The 18,191-nt window shown below is 33.1% G+C and overlaps 1 pseudogene; it reads left to right on the top strand.

The window, feature by feature from the left end:
- Positions 1-17,417: 17,417 nt before the first annotated feature.
- Positions 17,418-17,983, top strand: LOC107520912 (annotated as a pseudogene).
- The last annotated feature ends 208 nt before the right edge of the window (positions 17,984-18,191 follow it).

Here is an 18,191-nt window from a genome sequence, read left to right as displayed (position 1 = left end):
AAAATTGTTACCAAATTGAGTTGTGTTAAGTCTTGGTAAAGCCTTAAAAGAACATAACTGTCATTTAAGAAAATGAATTCATGCAGAAATGTATTGTTGTATGCAGATTTCCGATGGAAACCTGCAGATGCTCACATAAGAAACATTCTTCCTACTCTTTTGAATAAACATGTTGCAAGCCCAGTACATTTGCATACACAAGAGAATAATTGTTTCAAAGATATGGGCTGTGAACACATGTGGTTGACTACCAGATTATGAATACCAGATTTGAGACATATATTTTTCAGGTGTACAGCTTGAGGAAATTATTGAATACTCAGCACAAATGCTATATCTTGGGGGAATATTTGGAGAAATGTAGGTGCTACTACATTTTGAATAATCAGCCCCACTAGCTCTCATTGTGACTAGTGGAAAATTTATTTTATTTTATTTTTCTTGATAAAGGGAAAACAAAATTATAGCTATCTTACTGCATAGTTTGTTAAGCAATTTCCATTTGTACTTGCATTTCACAGATGTTCTGAAATGGTTAAGCCAAAAAAGTATGTTTCAACTCAAGAGTAACTTTTAACAAAATACATTCTCATCAGTTGACTTAAAAAATATATTATATTAAATATATAAATAAAATATAAATTCACATAATAAAATATAAATTACATATATATGCACACAAACATATGTCTCATGGATAACTGAAACAAAAAAACTGTCATTATAGGACAGTGTAATCTTTTCTTGCTTTATGGGTAAGAAGTTATAAAGTCATATACTATATCTAAATGATTCACTTTTCATTTATTTTTTGTAGTTAATTGCAGTGGAGCTAACATGTTGAAAGATGTTTAGATACACATGAAGCCTAGTAGCTTTTATAGATCTGAAGGGACACAAGTCCTCACCTATTACCTTCAGAATCTATTATAACTTATGCTTATTAGATTGACTCCAAGTCTTATTTTTCAGAGTAGCCCTCAAATAACTTATTTTTCAAAATATGCCCAATGTTATCTATATCTCCTCTTAGAGAGTAGCTATTTCAAATGAACTTCAGATAAGTAGGAAAACCGAGCAACCTGTTTTGCTTAGGTGAGGAATAATTATTACTAGTGCCCCCTTAGCCTCTCAAAAGGTAACATTTTGGATGATAAATTATATGACCACACTAGATTTAAAAGGCTAAGATTTATAATCTGAAGGAAGAAAAATTGGTCTAATATTACATATTCATGCACTGTACCCCCATCAATTAAAACATTCCTTTTGTTATCAAACATTTTCCCTCCCCTCTTCAGTCTGAAATATATCCTTTCTATTTTGGTTAGAAGTATATTGAGGGTTCTTTAGCTTGGCAGTTATGGAAAATACTACCCTCCTCTATAATTTGATTAATGAATTCTACCCAAACTTTTGTCAGGATTTTCCTGTGGTAAAAGAAGGAAACTTCTCCATATTAATACATTTTAGTTGTTTATACTGCAAACATTTGGGTTTATTCTCCCATTATTATTTGCCTTTACATAAGTGTGCGAATATAAACAACTCATAGAAAATATGTTTGCTGTGTCAGTTAAATGAACTAAAGTAAGGACAAGTTATACCTGTGGAATGCTGTTGAAAATTTCATAGTAACTAACCAATGGTTTTATATTAATTTCTGCAAATCATCAGTCGTTGAATTCTTATTGTAGGGAAAGGTATGCTTTTCTTATGTCAGGTTTACAGATAACTAAGTGTACTTTTGGATTTATTTTGTGTTTCATTGTAAAAATTTTGAATTTTAGTTTCTCCTTCTAGAAATTGGATGATCAGAAAGCTGATTAGACATCATACCAGATGGCATGTAGGAGCCCATATCACAAAGTTCTTACAGTCTTTCTCAGAGTATGTGTTTTGCATACACTTGAAAAGTCAGAACTCTCAAATAATGTGAATGTTTTTGAACTTTGGATTAAAAAAAAAACAAGAACCACAAAGATTCATGAAAAAGTAAGGTTTATGGAATCAGATATATTCAGCCAAGTCTTCTGTTCATCTATACCTAGAGTGTTTTTATATAATCATAATCATATATATGATTGTAGGAGAGTATAGGAACCTCAGTTAACTTATGTTAAAAAATTACCTATAGGTAATAGGGACAGTCATATTTTTAAGAGATTTTAAATAAGAAAATTAAGCTGTCAAAAAGAGTTCCTGATTAACAGTTAATAAAAAAAAAATGTAAAAAAAATCACCTAAGTTTGAAAGCCTTCCAGATAACTATAGTTTTATTTTGTATTTTCTATTCTGATTACAGATATATCAGAAATAAGATGTCATATTTGTTGTTGGGGTAAAAATTCAGTAGTCAACTATTGGATGTGTATTTTCTACCATCAGATATCAAGCTTGGTTAGAGTTCAAAGTGAAACCTAAGTGCTACATTTTTTATTTCTACAATTTGATTGTATCCCTTGTCAATATTATAGGTGAGTAAGAAGGACTACCATCTTTTAATATGCTTATTCTGTTTCTCACACAAAATGTTTAGTTTTGGAATATGTGTCAGTTGATATTCAGGCTTAATAATGGAGTAAGATATTATGACTCTTCAAACACAAGAAGTTAGAAATGAAGAGGCTTTACTAACTTTTTCTTTCTTCTTTTTTTCATTAGAAGACCCTTGATTGCCAGCTTCTCATTGCCAGGTAACAGAAAGTATCCAAGTATCCTTCGTAGCAACAAACAAGCATTACTTCCTTTGTTCTTGCTCATAATCATTAACTAAGATAATTTATCAATTATTATCTTCTATTATGCATAGCCTCAGCTACTTGAACAGTTTTTTATTTGATAAAGTTACCTGCTGGCCTTCAGGAACTTAACACATGCACAATTGATAAGTCTTTATAGTTTCATGGCATGTATATGCCATTACTAGAGAATAATTTCACAATTTGTAACAGCACCACATGGTTTTGAGATTTTAAACCTTAAGGATTCTCTTTTGATTCTCCCCCTTATGCACCATGTTCCTTGTGACATTTATGTTGGTCCAAATGCTTGCCAAACCAGGGTGAGCATCCCCATTTACCTTGCTCTAAAATGCTTAGGAAAACCTGGGCTTTATGGTATTGTTATTGATGAATCACATCTGTAAGGTTCTTGACATTTTTTCTGGTTGAATCTGAAATTAGAGATAGAAATCAGGAACCTATCAGGCACATCAAAAAAGTGAGGTATTTTTTTATGATAGGAAATGCATGAAGCAATGGAAGATTGTTAAGCATGAAGGGAAATTTAGATAATATTCAGGTAGTTTTTGTTCCTGAAATGGAATGTTGGCTAGATGTGATTATTATGGGTTTGAAATTGAGCTCTACTCCACATCTCTAGGCAAATGATTCCTCAAATATATATGGTTTCCTTTTTACTATTGTTGATATAGTATCTGTAATATTAAAATGTCACTTAAAGTCCCTAATTAATGATTTATTTTTAAACTGCAGAGTATAAGAAATATAATCATAGCCCCTCCAAACAAGCAGTTATATTACTGAGAAACAATAATAACATACAAGCATGCAAGTTAATTTAAATGAAGTAGATATATTTTTCTTAACATCTAATAGATTATCACAAATAGAATAAAATCCACACATGTTAAATTCTTGATTAAGTCCTACACTTTGAGCTTTCTTCACATTCTTGGTTTTTGTCTACTCTAAGATAGAAATGACTTTACTTCAAAGGTTAAACGTTTTCAAAAACCATTTTAGTTTTACAAATACTTAATATTTCTAAATATTTAAGAATTACATAAGTGTAAACTATTGTTTCCTTTCAAAATTAGTTTCACAAGAGCAGATAGATTCCCACCTACAACTGCACATTTAGATGTTTTTATTTTTGAGTGTACTTCCCCTCACTATTTCTTTCCATAGAATATTGGAATTTTGTTCCTCCCATGTTTTACTGAAAAGGCTTTCTGCCATTATATCATGTCGTTTTCTAGTTTTATCCTTTTGTCTGAAGGCATTGCAGCATGCCTTATTTAAGGATTCTAGACAGCGAGAGAAATGGATAGCCACAAGAGTATCTCTAGTCAAGGTTGAAAGAGACCACGTAGCTTTCTAAACCAAATGCCATGAATGGGGGACATTTAGGTTATTGCCATGACAATTCTAATTGTTGGAACTTTATTCTTATTATGGTCTTTATTCAGTTGGAGTCACCTTAACAGCACACATAGTCACTTTAATTTCTGAGCTGCTTTTGGAGAACAGGTAGCCAAGAATCATCATCTTTTTGTTGCGATAACAAAACACACGGTCAAGGGGGGTCTAAATGGAATTGCATTTTATAGGCATGCAGAGATCGGTATGAAGTAAGACATGATCTCTTCGACCCCTGGAAGCTCTCTCTAACAAATGATGGAGCTACATTTTAAATTATAGGAGATTCCAATTACTGTGAAATTATGGGACTATGTGAGCTCCCTCTATGGGCTAATTTAACGTCTGCAAATTATATTTCTTCTTTTTTTCCCTTTTTCCCATTTTTCCCCCAACAAAGCCTCTGTGTGGCCTCTGGGACGGGGTGGCCGCCTAAGGGCCCTGAGGTTGTGCTCCTTGGAGCGTGTGCAAGATGGCTGCCCCAAGGCTGTTTGAAGCTGGCGCGTTTGAAGCTGCCGCGCGTGTTTGAAGCTACGGCATTTGAAGCTGTCGGGCTTGAAGCTGGCGCGTGTGTTTGAAGCTGCGGCATTTGATGTTGCTGAGGACGTTTGTAAATTTGAGACAGACTTTAATATTGTTAGACGGTAGGGGAGTCCTTTTCAACCCCCTTTTCATTTTTTTTAACTTGAACTTTTAAAAAAGTTTTATTTAACTTTTTTTTTTCAACTATTTTAACTACTTATGTCAGCCGAGGAATGCTGTGATTCACAGCCATTATTGTAAGGAGGCTGTTATGTATTTTTAGTGCTGCTGGGACCATAGGAATTCTTGAGTGGCTTTGACTGGATACAACAATGTGGAGAATAATCCTAACTGTGAAAAGTGCTACTGTGGCCACAGAACAGTACAGAATAATTTTGAAAAAGGCCAATCTCCTTGTTGCTTTTAGAAGAAGGCCGAGTATGCCCGCTGTTGCATTTGCAAGACTGATGAGTGTAGAAGTAGAATAAATGTATACGAGTAGAAGTAGTTGGGGATACATAGGTGTGGAATTAAAATTTGCAGTTTTCCAGGAGCAAAACATTTTCTAATTTCTTCTTCTTATTATTTTTTTCTGTGATTTCTATAAGAACTAGAAAGAAAGATGTCATTATGAAACAATACCATCAACCCTTTGGACAACACTGCAAAAACGAATGGTGCTTTATATGGAGAGCATCTACTTTGAAAATATGAGAGCAAAGGAAATGAGTATTGCTACTTTTGGTAAGGAAGGAAAACAGATGGTTATCTTGTAGTCTGTAGATTGTGGTTTGGGAACTATCTTGTTTGGAGCAACCCTAAATGTGGAAGTGAAAAGGTAGAGAAAAATTCAGAAGAAGTCATGAGTTCTCAAATCCAAAATGAACTGGATGAAAGACAGTTTGCTTTGGGCGCAAATAATTTTTCACTTAATGTTCAGCTAGGAACAGCATCATGCACTTGCATGCAGAATTGATGAAATAAGACTCATTCTATTTTTGTCTATCGTTCTCCTCTGATAAGTAGTTTGGGTTGGAAAGCTACTTTGATGGGCCTGCTGTCAGTTCTTTTCTTTGGAAGTAGAATGTTGGATTCGCTTATGATCATTCTCTTGAAAATTAATAGTTTCTTGATGTTGACTCTTTGTCAAGACTTGAACCTGTTTACTTACATGTCTGCCATTAATATTGTTCATTGTCTAGAGCACAAATTCTATAAAATATGCATCTGTTTTTCAGACATATTTGTATATCTACCTAGGATTGAGATATTTTGTTCAGTATTTCATTAATTTTAGCAAAGATCTCTAATTCCTTCTGTTTACAGAAAAAGTTATATTAAACCCCCATTATTAAAATCAAATTATTGCCTTTTAAGCTAGACAGAACTGGGTTTTACCCTAATAAATAACTTAAGATGTGTGCATTACCTATTCAACTAAGATTAACATGTTTCGCACATTTTGGATGATGAAAACATTTCCCATTTCTTCAAAGAACAAATGATCATGGACTCCGTTTTCTTGCAAATAATTGTTTTTAAGGATTTCCTTTCATTAGTTCAACATTCTGATTTGAAGGGAATATAAATTTGCTAAGCATTTTCCCTTGATTGTATAAATGCATTTTTTGCTCCAACTTTTCATTATTAGCTCCTTCGATTGTATCCTTTTGAGGCCCTGTCTTTTCCATTCTATTAGCTAAGCACTTATTTTATAGTGTTAGTATTTTATCAAATTTGTATTTCAGACTTATATGAGCAATATTGACATTATTCATTCAGAACTAAGTTCTTTCAGACGATCAGTCTAATGTACTAATAATCTATTATGACAAGTCATTTTATAAGCTATAATGTTAAAAGCTAAGTGATATGAGAAGTATACAAAATTAGTAGCTCTGCACATTTGACTCATACCATTTTTGACACTTTGTTAAAAAACCTTTTTGATACTCTGGTTTAAAGGAAAAAGAAAACTGTAACTCAAGGAGACAGAACATTACACACACACACACACACATGGGTGAACACACGTGCCCATTTATGCATGTATGTTTATTTTTTATTGCAAAATCTTACTAATCATTTCAATTTTTCTCATTCTTCAACTACTATCATACTCATTTGATCCATATTACCACTTTTTACATTTTTAAGATTTTTCTACTCTCGATCATAATATAGTTTGTACAGTTCAATAATCTACGTTTGATGACAACAGAATTGCTTGCGAAGAAATGAACATATGCTTAACTGAGAACTGCAAGCATTTTATTATACATTTGTGTAAGTATAGTCAAAGAAACAGGATAAATGTAGAAAACCGATATATGTTTAGTTTCAATTAGAAACTTCTGGGAAAGTTTAATCAGTTTGGCTGCATGTTCTATATTACTCTTGTTCCTTGATGGCTTGTGCTAAGAATTTGCTGCTTTTCAGAATTTTTATTTTGATTTTTTTCAAAAAGTTTTTCATTTTTGTTTTTTTTTAATTCATTTAATTAAAATTAAAAGCAGATAACCTGTATTTTTAATGAATTTACATATATACGTGCTTCTTTCAATAAGCTCAACAAAATATAGGCCATTAACCGAAATAATGATTTCTGTTCCTTGGCTTTGTATTTCTCTGTCTTAGTTGAGTGTTCTGTACTATGTCTTTTTACTCTACCTCTATTAACATTCTCTTCCATCCTATTATGAAGAAGTTTACAATTCTCTTCCTGTGGTAGAGAAATAATAAGAGTAACTTCTTGAATGGGATCCAAGCTGAAACAGTTTTTTCCATTACATAGCATTATGACACCATTTTTTTTTTCAACTTTTAATAACAATACTCCCATTGTAGAGCCAGGTCAGTGTTGTTTAGCCAGTCATCAATGATATCATGTAGGTTTATTGATTTGATTTATTAATAGGTATGATATTTGTTATGACCTCACATTGTTGATGATTTCTTTAAGTATTTTATCAATTTTATTTTTAAGGCAAGTACAGATTAGAAATTTTTTTATACCTAAAATTTTAATCTTGTATCACTTTTTAAAATCAGCTTTATTGAAGTATTATTTACAGTGAAATTTACCAATTTTGAATACATAATTTCATGAGTTTCAACAAATCTATATAGCCATAACTACCACTACAATCATGATACTGAACATTTCCATCACCCCAAAAATGTCTCCTCTACCCTTTCGAAGTCAGTTTCCTGCATATACACACCTTCCCCTTGGCAACCACTGATCTTTCTTTCCCTATAGTTTTGCCTTTTTTAGAATTTTATATCAATGAAAACATACAGTTGTGCTCTTTTGTGTCTTGCTTCTTTCACTTAACATAATGCTTTTCAATTTTGTTCATGTTGTATAAATCAGTAGATTTTTCCAAGTTATTGCCAAGTAGTATTCTACTGAATAGATGTACCACAATTTGTTTCCATTTACCTTTGATGACCTGTTCTTTCTAGTTTTGGGTGATAATGAATAAAGCTGCTGGAAACATTTGCATGCAGGTTTTTTGTGTGAACGTAAGTTTTAATTTCTCTCAGGTAAATATTTAGTAGTGGGATTGCATGGGCACATGGTACACATATGTTGGATTTTGTTAAAAAAAAACAATTGTTTTTTAGAGTGGCTGTAGCATTTTGTATACCTAGTAATTTATGAGAGTTGTATTATGTGCCATCCTCACCACCACTTGGTGGTGTTAGTCTTTTTAGGTTTAGCTGTTGTAGTGAGTGTGTATGTATCTCTTTACAAAATTGTTTTTCAATCGCAATAGTTTATTTTGGTTTTACCAACTTTATTATTATTAATATATCTACTGGGTTGCATTATGCTTTTTTTAAGTATTACATTCTGTATAACCTTTTGAAAACTATAAACATATTTTCATCTCTTGCTTTTAATGATCGCTAAAAGGAACTGAAATTCAAATATGAACATATAAGTAGATCAGAGTCTTGAGGGAGTGTGTTAATAGTTGATTTTTGCTTTTGTTTTCTGAGAACTAGTAATGTAATATTTGAAGAAGGTTATATTTAACTTAGGATTCTGAGTTTTCTTGTTCATTTACTGTCATAGAAATTACAAATAGAATTGCATATTTCAAAAATAATAGCAACCCGATATTTTAGTAACCAGATTTTTAAATAAACTTTCAAAACCTTCAACAATTGACAGATCACAATACAACTCAGCCTTGTAATTTTCTAAAATGGTTCTGTTTTCATTCTTCACCTCATTAGACAGCTTAGAGAACAGTGTACCATTGTCCATTAAAGACTACTTTTATTTAATCCAGTACCTACTTTTGTTAGAATTGGTGATTTTTTAACCTTTTTTTTTTTTTTTTTTTTTTTATATAGCACTGACTTAAATGTTCTTAGATCTCTGTCTTTGTTCCCTGGATGTTAAAAAAGATACATAGTCACTTTGTTAAATTCCTTCTTTAAAAATCCAGTGTAAATGAGAATCATCATCATCTCTCTCACCCTGTTCTTTTCCATCTCAAAGTTTTTCATTTCAATGTAAGCCGAAACTGATTTTTCTCACTAAGGCTAAGTCACTAGTTCAGAATAATTTCTTGGTTAAATAAGATATTTTTCATCAAAGTGTTTATGTTAGTCATGTTATATAAACTGAGTGCTAATGAGTTGTATAGCTCTAAGTTCTCTTTTATTAAAGAACCATAGCTTATGAGTCAACCTTATTTCAGAAAATGCTCTTTATACTATGAGTAATGTGTATTCATTCCCTCATGTGTTGTTTTGTTGAGTTCTGTGTTTGAAGATAAATCAGATTTCTATAGAAACTTCTCAGTTTTGTCAGTTCATAAGTAAACAATATGACACCACAAAGTGAAATGTAGTTGCTATTGAAATCATGAATTAATCTAACTTCTCGGGAAATTCACTTTTAGTTCATCGAAGGATTTTCTGTTAAATGTATTTTCTCATGTCACGTTTTCTCATAAAAGCTCACACTTTATACCTTCGATTTTAAATCTGATATTGTCTTAGTGAATAAAAGCTGAGGATTTTGCAGATAATAGATTGACTAATGAAGCTAAAGAATTGTGAATACTTTTGGTTATCTTTTACCAACAGTTTTGCAAATCAATCTCATTTTCTCCTTTTTCATTTCTGTTTGGTAAATAATATCAACACGGACTGTTAAATTTTATTTTAGAAATATCGAAAGCATGAGAGACTGGAATCCTTTTTGACATTTAGAAGAAAAAAAATCGAATATAAAGTAAGCTGATACAGGAAACAATTCAAAATTATGATTTTATAAAATTCACTATAGTAATAATAGACTATTATTATTGCTTGGTATTCCAGTTCTTAAGAAAAATAAAGGAACACACTTTGCAAAGATTTTCTTTTAAAAGTATTGGTATGAAAATTTAGTACTCACTTCTCAGTTAGTCAGTGTTCCATATCCTACAAACATGGTTTTTATGGATGAACTAGTTGGATTAAATACTGATTTAAACAATTCCTTAAATCTGAGATTCTGTTATTCCTTAAGATCCTTTGTATTTTGGTTTGGAGTCGATCATAATTATTTCTAGTACCCGTTCTTATGTCATCATTAAATATAGCTAACATATAACCAATGTGCATATCTTTACATTAGGTTTTTTTTTTTTTTTTTCTAGAAAATCAGATTGTGTTTTCTAGGGAACATGTACTATAGATTTTTCTGGTGTCATACTCTCAGTACCCATGGATAATCTTGACTATTTGCTTGCCCCTAAATCTCCAAAAAATTTTTATATTTTTACTCTTCTGTAAAGGATGTGGTCTTAGTCCAGTTTAAATCCTCCCTGGCAATTTGCATCACAGGAACCCCACATCTGTTGTATAGTAGGAGTGAATCCAAGGGAATTAAGCTCTCCCCTTAAGAGCTATTGCTCTCATTCACGTTACACAGTAGGGGGGCATTTCTGCTTTATCCCTCACCCCAGTCATATTGCCTAGCAAAGAGAGTTATTCTTAATAGTGTGTGATCAAGAAAATTGATTAGCTATTTTAATTCACTGTGCTTTTAAAATGTGATTCTTGTAAACCAAAACATTATAGTACCATCCAATTTTAGATACAAATCTTTCTGGGAGAATTTTAATATATGTACTGTCTGACGATTTTTGAAAAAATGAATTCCAACTTTTATTTAGAAATTATCTCTTATTTTAAGGAAAGGAAATCTATGAGAGAACCTTAATTTTCCTCTTTTATTGTTTACAGATGTTTGTCATACTATACTTGTGCTTATTTATTTCCCAAGTTCTACTCTGGATTACTTATCATTGTCCTTGTGAAAAGTTTATAGCTTATTTATTGCTTCCAAATTATGTGTGTCAGAAATGGTTTTAAAACATGTTTTAGAATAATTTCTTTGAGTGATCTGCTTTTGTTCTTTCTAAGAAGTTAGAAAAATATGTGTAAAAAAAATCTCACTTAAGATAGAATGAAATGTGAAATATCTTGATGTAATATTAGCAAGAAGAAACACGTAGGAACTATATAATGAAAATGATAAAAGTTTGCTGAGACTTGAGACAATTTTATCAAACAAAGATGAAATATATTAAAAGATGTTTATTCTTCCCATATTAATTCAGAGAACCGATACTATCTGTTAAATTTTTTTAAAAAATCTGCCACCGTAAATCTAATGTTCATCTCTCAGAATGAACAGGGGCAAATAGTCAGTACAGTTGTCTTATAAGGTATAAAGCTACAATACTTAAGACAATGGCATTTTGATAAAAACAAAGGAAAAGAAGGAGCATCTACAGATTCAAATATGTAAAACTTGATATTGAGTTGGTATCAACTCAATATTTAGGAAGTGGTCCCTGGACAATTATTTAACACATGTGGAAAAAATCAATTAGATCTCATCTCACCTCATGTCATATAGAAGTATAAATTTCAGATGAGTTAAAGAGATAAATGTGAAATAAAAATATGAGCTCTCTAGAAACTATAAAAAATAGAGTTGACTCCCCGATTTAGTAATGATGAAAATTTGTGAGCATATAAAAGAGTGAAAAAAATCACAAAGGGAAAATGCATAGATATGACTACATAAAAAATTAATAATTTTTGAATAACAGCAGCAACAACAACTAAAATCCTGTTAAAAATAACCTATAAAAAACAATTGACAACTATTTCAGAAGTTTTGTTTCTTTTTGGTCAGAGAACTCAAACAAGTTAATTTATAAAATGCTAAAATCCAAATAGAAAAACGGACTAAGGACAGATTTTAGATGAGATACAAAAGAAGAATTTTTAACATATTAAAAAAATCAGTTTAACTTTGTATTTGTATTTAGGATAAATATGTATTTGGATTATGTAGGTTTTTTAACATATATAATTTTTTAATTAGCTACATATCAATTTTTTTCTCATATGGTTTCTACTTTCAGTGTCATGATTATGAACGCTTTTCAGACACCAGGTTTATATTAACTAAATGAAAGGATATTTTGATTCATCTTTTCCATTTTCCTTCTGATTTATAGTTGAAATTTTCATTATGGAAAGCATAAGCAATGGTGTGTGTGTGTGTGTGTGTGTGTGTGTGTGTGTGTGTGTGTGTGTGTGTGTGTGTGTTTTAGCATAGAGCCTTGGAGAAAAACTCAGGGCCACCTGGTTTTTAATTAAATTGAACTCTGTGGAAGGATTATATTGTTAATATGACTTCCCAGTGATTTCCTTCCGAGTGCTAAAGATTAGGCTCTTTGGAAGGATTGAATTAAGATCCTATGGAAGTTAGACATAATTTTTATTAATGTTAATGTTTTTGTGTGTAAAGACTGAATTAGTCTGGGTTTGCATAAGTATAATATGCTATCTTAGCAACTCACCTGAGTTTTTGTTTTGAGAAGAAATTTGTTCCTGAACATTAGTTAGGAGATCTAACTAATCTAGGAGATATTACTTTGATTTTAGAGGAATAGAATGATTAGGTGAGACTCTCAGTAGCTCAAGGCAGAAAAGGGAGCTATGCAACAGTTAATAAATAAGGAAATTACAGGCATAAGATAACTGCTATGATTGGTAAATCTTATATGGGTTCCTAGACTCAATTCCAATGTACATATGGCTTCCCACACAATACCAAGCAGCTCTGAGACACCAGCAAGATGTCTGAAAAGTCAGTACTAGATCACCAGTTTAGTATAAAAGGATATAACTCAGGAATAGCCAAGTGAAAGAGATTCATAAGGCAAGGTGTTGATGCCAGACAGGACAATTCCCTTGAGCTGGGGGTGGGAAGCAGAGCTCAAGCCCTGCCCCAAGAGAAAAAGAGCACAGGGAAAATTCAAATGCACGCCAGAGTTAGCGTCAAAAGGAAAGTTTATTAGAGAAGGAGTGACACTCCATAGAAAGAGTGTGGTCTCCTCTCAGAGGCAGAGATTGAGAGAGCCTGCCAGAGACTCAGAGAAACAGACAGACATGAGAGAGAGAGAGAGAGAGAGAGAGAGAGAGAAAAGACACTGAGCAGGGACCCTGAGTGTTTGGGAAATTCAGTGTATGTATCATTCTTAGTTTTTGTGAATTACAGTTTAAAGATTTTGTTTACATATATTCCTCTGATGATATGGGCATATAGGGTAAAAGTAAGAATAGTAGCATGAAAAGGTAAGAATATGTAGCTTGAAAAGCCTGCTGGCAATTTCCAGCCTTTAATCTGTAAGATCCCCATGGTTTTGGCCATAGGGAATGAATTATTTTATTTTGTATAAATCCTGACTTAAAGACTCTCTTTTCCTGTTTTCTCTTCATGGTATGGGTGAATAGTTTGTTAGTAATTCCAAGAGAAATCTTCCTTTTTATGAAGGTTTCATCTGAGTCTGGCTGTAGGGCTGATCAACATTGCTGTCTCTGAATATACCCTGAATATGCCCTCTCCCAGTGTTCACCAATCTGGAAGCTCTTGAAACCCTGTCCTTTGGGTTTTTCATGGAAGATTCATTATATAGGCATGATTGATTAAAACATTGGCCATTGACAATTAATTTAACCTCAGTCCCTCTCTCCTCACAGGGAGATGGGACTGAAAATTCTGAACCTCTAATTATACCTTTTGTTCCTCAAGTGATCAGTCCCCATCTTTAAGTGATTATCAATATTTCAAAGGTCACCTCTTTAATATAACAAAAGTCACTCTAGTCACCTAAGAAATTTCTAGGGCTTTAGGAGTTCTGAGCCAGAAAAGAGAGGAAGACTAAATATACATTTCTTAAATCACAAAAAGTGACCCCCTTTATTGGGAAACTTATAAAGCTATAACAATCAGGCTGATGAGGAGGCTTACTAAGATGCTTGGACTGGCTTTTTCTAAAGTACATAATTCTTTTTCACTTCATTTTACTGATACTAGTGTGCTATTAGTCCTGTACGTGTTTAAATTTAAAAGGTGTGAGTATCAATGCTCTAGCACTGAAAGCAGTGCTTTTCAATATCCTGGATCTTTTTCAAAAATATGGATATTAATTCATTAGGTTTTTTCATCTGAAATTGCTGTATGGGTTCATAGTCTCCTTTTTGAATAGAAAAGTTTGAGAAATTTTGTCTTTACACTTGTAGTTCATAAATATACTGTTGCAGAAATGTGAAACAAGACCCGCAAGAAACCAAGCACTACTTGGAGAGTTGGAGAACTCAGGTTTATTATGCTGCTGGTTCCAGAAGAGCTAGTGCTCTGAAGATCTGGGCCCTGAGCTCAGGGGCAATTTTGCTTTTATATCAGCACTTTTACAGTTAGCATGGACTCCGGGCAGGTACAGAGCATGTGATTTAGGAATTTAGGTAATATGTCTGTTATCTGTTATCCAGACAGAACAATCATAGGGGAGGGTGGGTCTTCATCTGAGATTACCCTGCCCTTCTGCCTATGCATAAAGCACTTCTACATAAGCAGAACAAAAAAGGGATTAACTTTTTGAGTGCAAATTCTTCTTCAATAGTAGTAGGTAAAATACATGAAATAGTACAATTACAATACAGTGAAATGATTAAACACTTTTTGAGGGTTAAGTGAAGTTTACTATCTGGATTTTAAAAAACCGTGATAATTCGTAGATGTAGATGTAGATTATGGGAGCTGGTTCTTGGAGAAACAGTTGGGTTAGATGTAATGCTGCTGATCTTCAGCCCACATCTTGAATGGTAAGGTCTTTGTTTTTTTTCTTTTAGCTTTTTTTCCTACTGATCCCAGTCCTCTAATGGGAGTTAGCAAGAAACAGGGCTCCACATCTCTTAGGACACCTTTCGTAGGCTTCTCTTCCAAAAAGGAAAGGAGTATAGTTAGTACTGAGCTTTTCAGGAACTGTTGACTTGGGGTTGGTGAGTCAGATCAAGAATTATATTGAAAAAACAAGGAGCAAACATAAGAATGTTAGGAACCAGAGTCGGGATGGATCACCCAACATATGGCCAAGGTCCACAAAAGAAGAGCACATGCCAAAACCGCACTGGGTAAACTGAAAGCTAAACTTGGACTTAAACACTGACCATCATTCATTGGGTGTATGTGTGTGTATTTTTTCCTGATTATGACAATAAATTGTGTTCATGTAGAAAATGTGGAAGTGATGGAAAAAAGCCTATGAAAATCATATTGAAATAATTTAACAGTATTGCATAATAGTATAATATCATATTTGTTAATATATAGTTATATCTTTTTTTAAATTTACTCTTTTTCTTGATGAGATTTTAAGGTCTTAAATATTATGAAATGTAGAATCCTTCAAGAACTAGAAGTTATGATGTATATAATAATCGGGTGAGTTATTTAGATCTGGGGAAACATGGTGCCTCAGGTCTTTGTTTGTTCTGTCGTTATAGGCAATACCAAGAGTGCTCTTTGGAAAGCTTGGAAGCATCATCTAGGACAGTGTTTAGCTGCTAGCTCAGATTGCACCAAAAAACTTGATCCCGTTTCTGCCCCATTTGGAGACTCAGATACAGTTATATATTAGATATAAAAAGTTGAACTATCTTTGAATATTGTTGCATTAGAATAGTAGTTTATATTTTTCTTTCTTCAAACTAGCAAATATGTGGAGTCCAGATGAAAGTTGACTAACATGTCTAAGAAGAGCAAATGTTCCTAACCAATACTTCACATGTTTGTTCTCCTAGGATATTAGTTGCAAAGATAACATAAGCCTTCTGGAAATTTTTGTCATGTTTGGACTTTTTTTTTTTTTTTTGGCTATCAATGCAAGTGATCTGTTGCTATTATTTGTGATCTTTTATATTAAAGGAAATTTTTTTTATTTTGAAACTTATGCTTTATAATTTATAACTAAAATTTTTAAAAGGCCCAACCTAGGTTAATGATGAGACTGTTAAAATATGCTCCACGGAATGTCTCACCTCTTACAAAGACATTTAGTACTGGATTTATAAGGTTCTCTTTTGTGGAGCACCGAAAGGGTCATTTTCAAGCGAGCAACCATTTTAATCTCAATTTTGCTATCTGAAAATCACTTAAGTGGTGCCCAGTTCAAGGGCATACATTATAGCCATTCTCAAGTAATATAATTCACATTCTTCTTCTAATACTACAGAGTATATTTCTTTCTTTGAAAAAAATTTATATATCTGTTGACATATAGGTCCCAGTGCAAACTTTACCACTGATGAAAGATTATTGGATAGTTCTTGGAATGCGAATTATCAGAGGGCAACTGGGAAGATGGATGTATCTTTTTAGTTGCATTGGTTTCCTAGGAAGTTAGTGTACAGTGTGGAGATTCACCATGTCTACTTCAGCGAAATGTTCTTAATACTTATTTCTCAAGTCATTACTCCAGTACTTAGCTGTGACTGTGGGAGTTCACCACTACTTATTTAGATAATGCATAGATTTACTTCTCCCACCTCCTTCTCTCTCTTTCTTTTTCTTTTTGATTATAGCCATGCTTATTCATTTGGGTATTGTCTGTGATGGCTTTTGCAGTGAAAAAGCAGAGTTTAGTAGTTGAGGTCAAGACCATGTGGAATGCAAAGCCTAAAATATTTACTGTCTGACCTTTTGCAGAAAAAGTTTGCCAAACTTTAGTATAGAGGGATGGTATAGAACAGCTGATTATTGAGCCATCCACTCCTTAACCCATTCTACTAACATTCATCCAACCAATATTTGGGGGAAAAGAGAATATTGACTGTCCTTTTGATAATATGCAGACTATATTTCCAGTGGAAACATTAAAAGGTAAAATAAAACTTTTAAATTATGTAGCTAGGAAGAAATTTTGGGTTTTCTCAGGATCCAAAATTCATATGCTTGTGGGAATCCAGATATATTTGATAGTACTAAAACTAACTTCTGTCTAAGAGACCTTTGTATAAGTGGTGATCTCAGTCTTTGGTTTTGATGTCTCTGAAAGGTACACAGAACTTGAAACAAATCTACTGTTACGTAATATAAGGGGACTTTGCATGACTGTGGTAACCAAAAGGGCTATACTTTCAGTTATAAAGTAAATTATAAACTTCCATAATGGGAAGAATTTCCTATACAAATTTTAGTAGTAGGTAGGGTAGGGGTGAGGCATCTCCTAAACACAAGTTGACCTTATTTGGACCCAAATTGATATATCCTTTGTGGGAAAACAAAAACAAAAGAAACAAATAGAAAAACCTGACACAAAGGATTTATTTTAAAATACGACCTCATTTCTTCTCACAAACAAAACCAACGTGGTGTTCAGGTGCTTTGTGGAAGTGGGCAGGGTGGCCTACATCTCCTTTGAGCCTCATGCCCAGAAGCTGGTCGTGATTTTAAATGTTACTGATTAGAACAGAGCTTTGGTTGATGAACCTTGCACACAGGTAAGGAGACAGGCTGTTTCTTTCAAATACATGTAGCTTACTGACATCCTTAGGTGCCTACACAATGCCTACCTAGAAGTGTGCCTGACAAGCCTGGCAGAAGGCATATATCAGTACAAAATGGGCAGCCACAAGATGGGCTCAGAAGATTGAAGCCAGGATGACAAATTCTGATTGTTACAGTCACAAAGGCGAAGAAAATGAGAAACAGAATAATCAAGCTTGAAGTTAGCTTCAAAAGATAGCACTCCTGAAAGCTTCTCCCCAAAATACCTTTTGCTAAAGGTGCAGCTGCAGTGGTTGCTGCAAAGGTTCCAGCAAAAATGACCACTGCAGGCAAGAAAGCTCCAGCCCAAAAGGCTCCTGCCCAGAAAGCTGCAGGCCAGATGGCAGTGCATCCAAAAACATCTGGTAAGAAAGCATAAGAAAATAAGAGGCATAAAAGTAATAAAAGTTCTTTTTGACATGCTAGCAAAATCTTAAAAAATATATAGGAACTAATTTAATGGTCTGGAATCAAAAATTAAAACTCAGAAATACAACACAAGGAAGTAAGCCACCATGAAAGAGAGCCAGCAGAAATAAGGCATAGCAATATTAAACCTGATAAAGTTTCAGATAATGAACTTATAC

This window comes from Rousettus aegyptiacus, unplaced genomic scaffold (genome assembly GCF_014176215.1).
Source record: "Rousettus aegyptiacus isolate mRouAeg1 unplaced genomic scaffold, mRouAeg1.p scaffold_m13_p_7, whole genome shotgun sequence".
In the NCBI taxonomy this organism is placed as follows: domain Eukaryota; kingdom Metazoa; phylum Chordata; class Mammalia; order Chiroptera; family Pteropodidae; genus Rousettus; species Rousettus aegyptiacus.
Note: the sequence above shows the minus strand (reverse complement) of the source record. Positions and strands in the feature narration are given on the sequence as shown.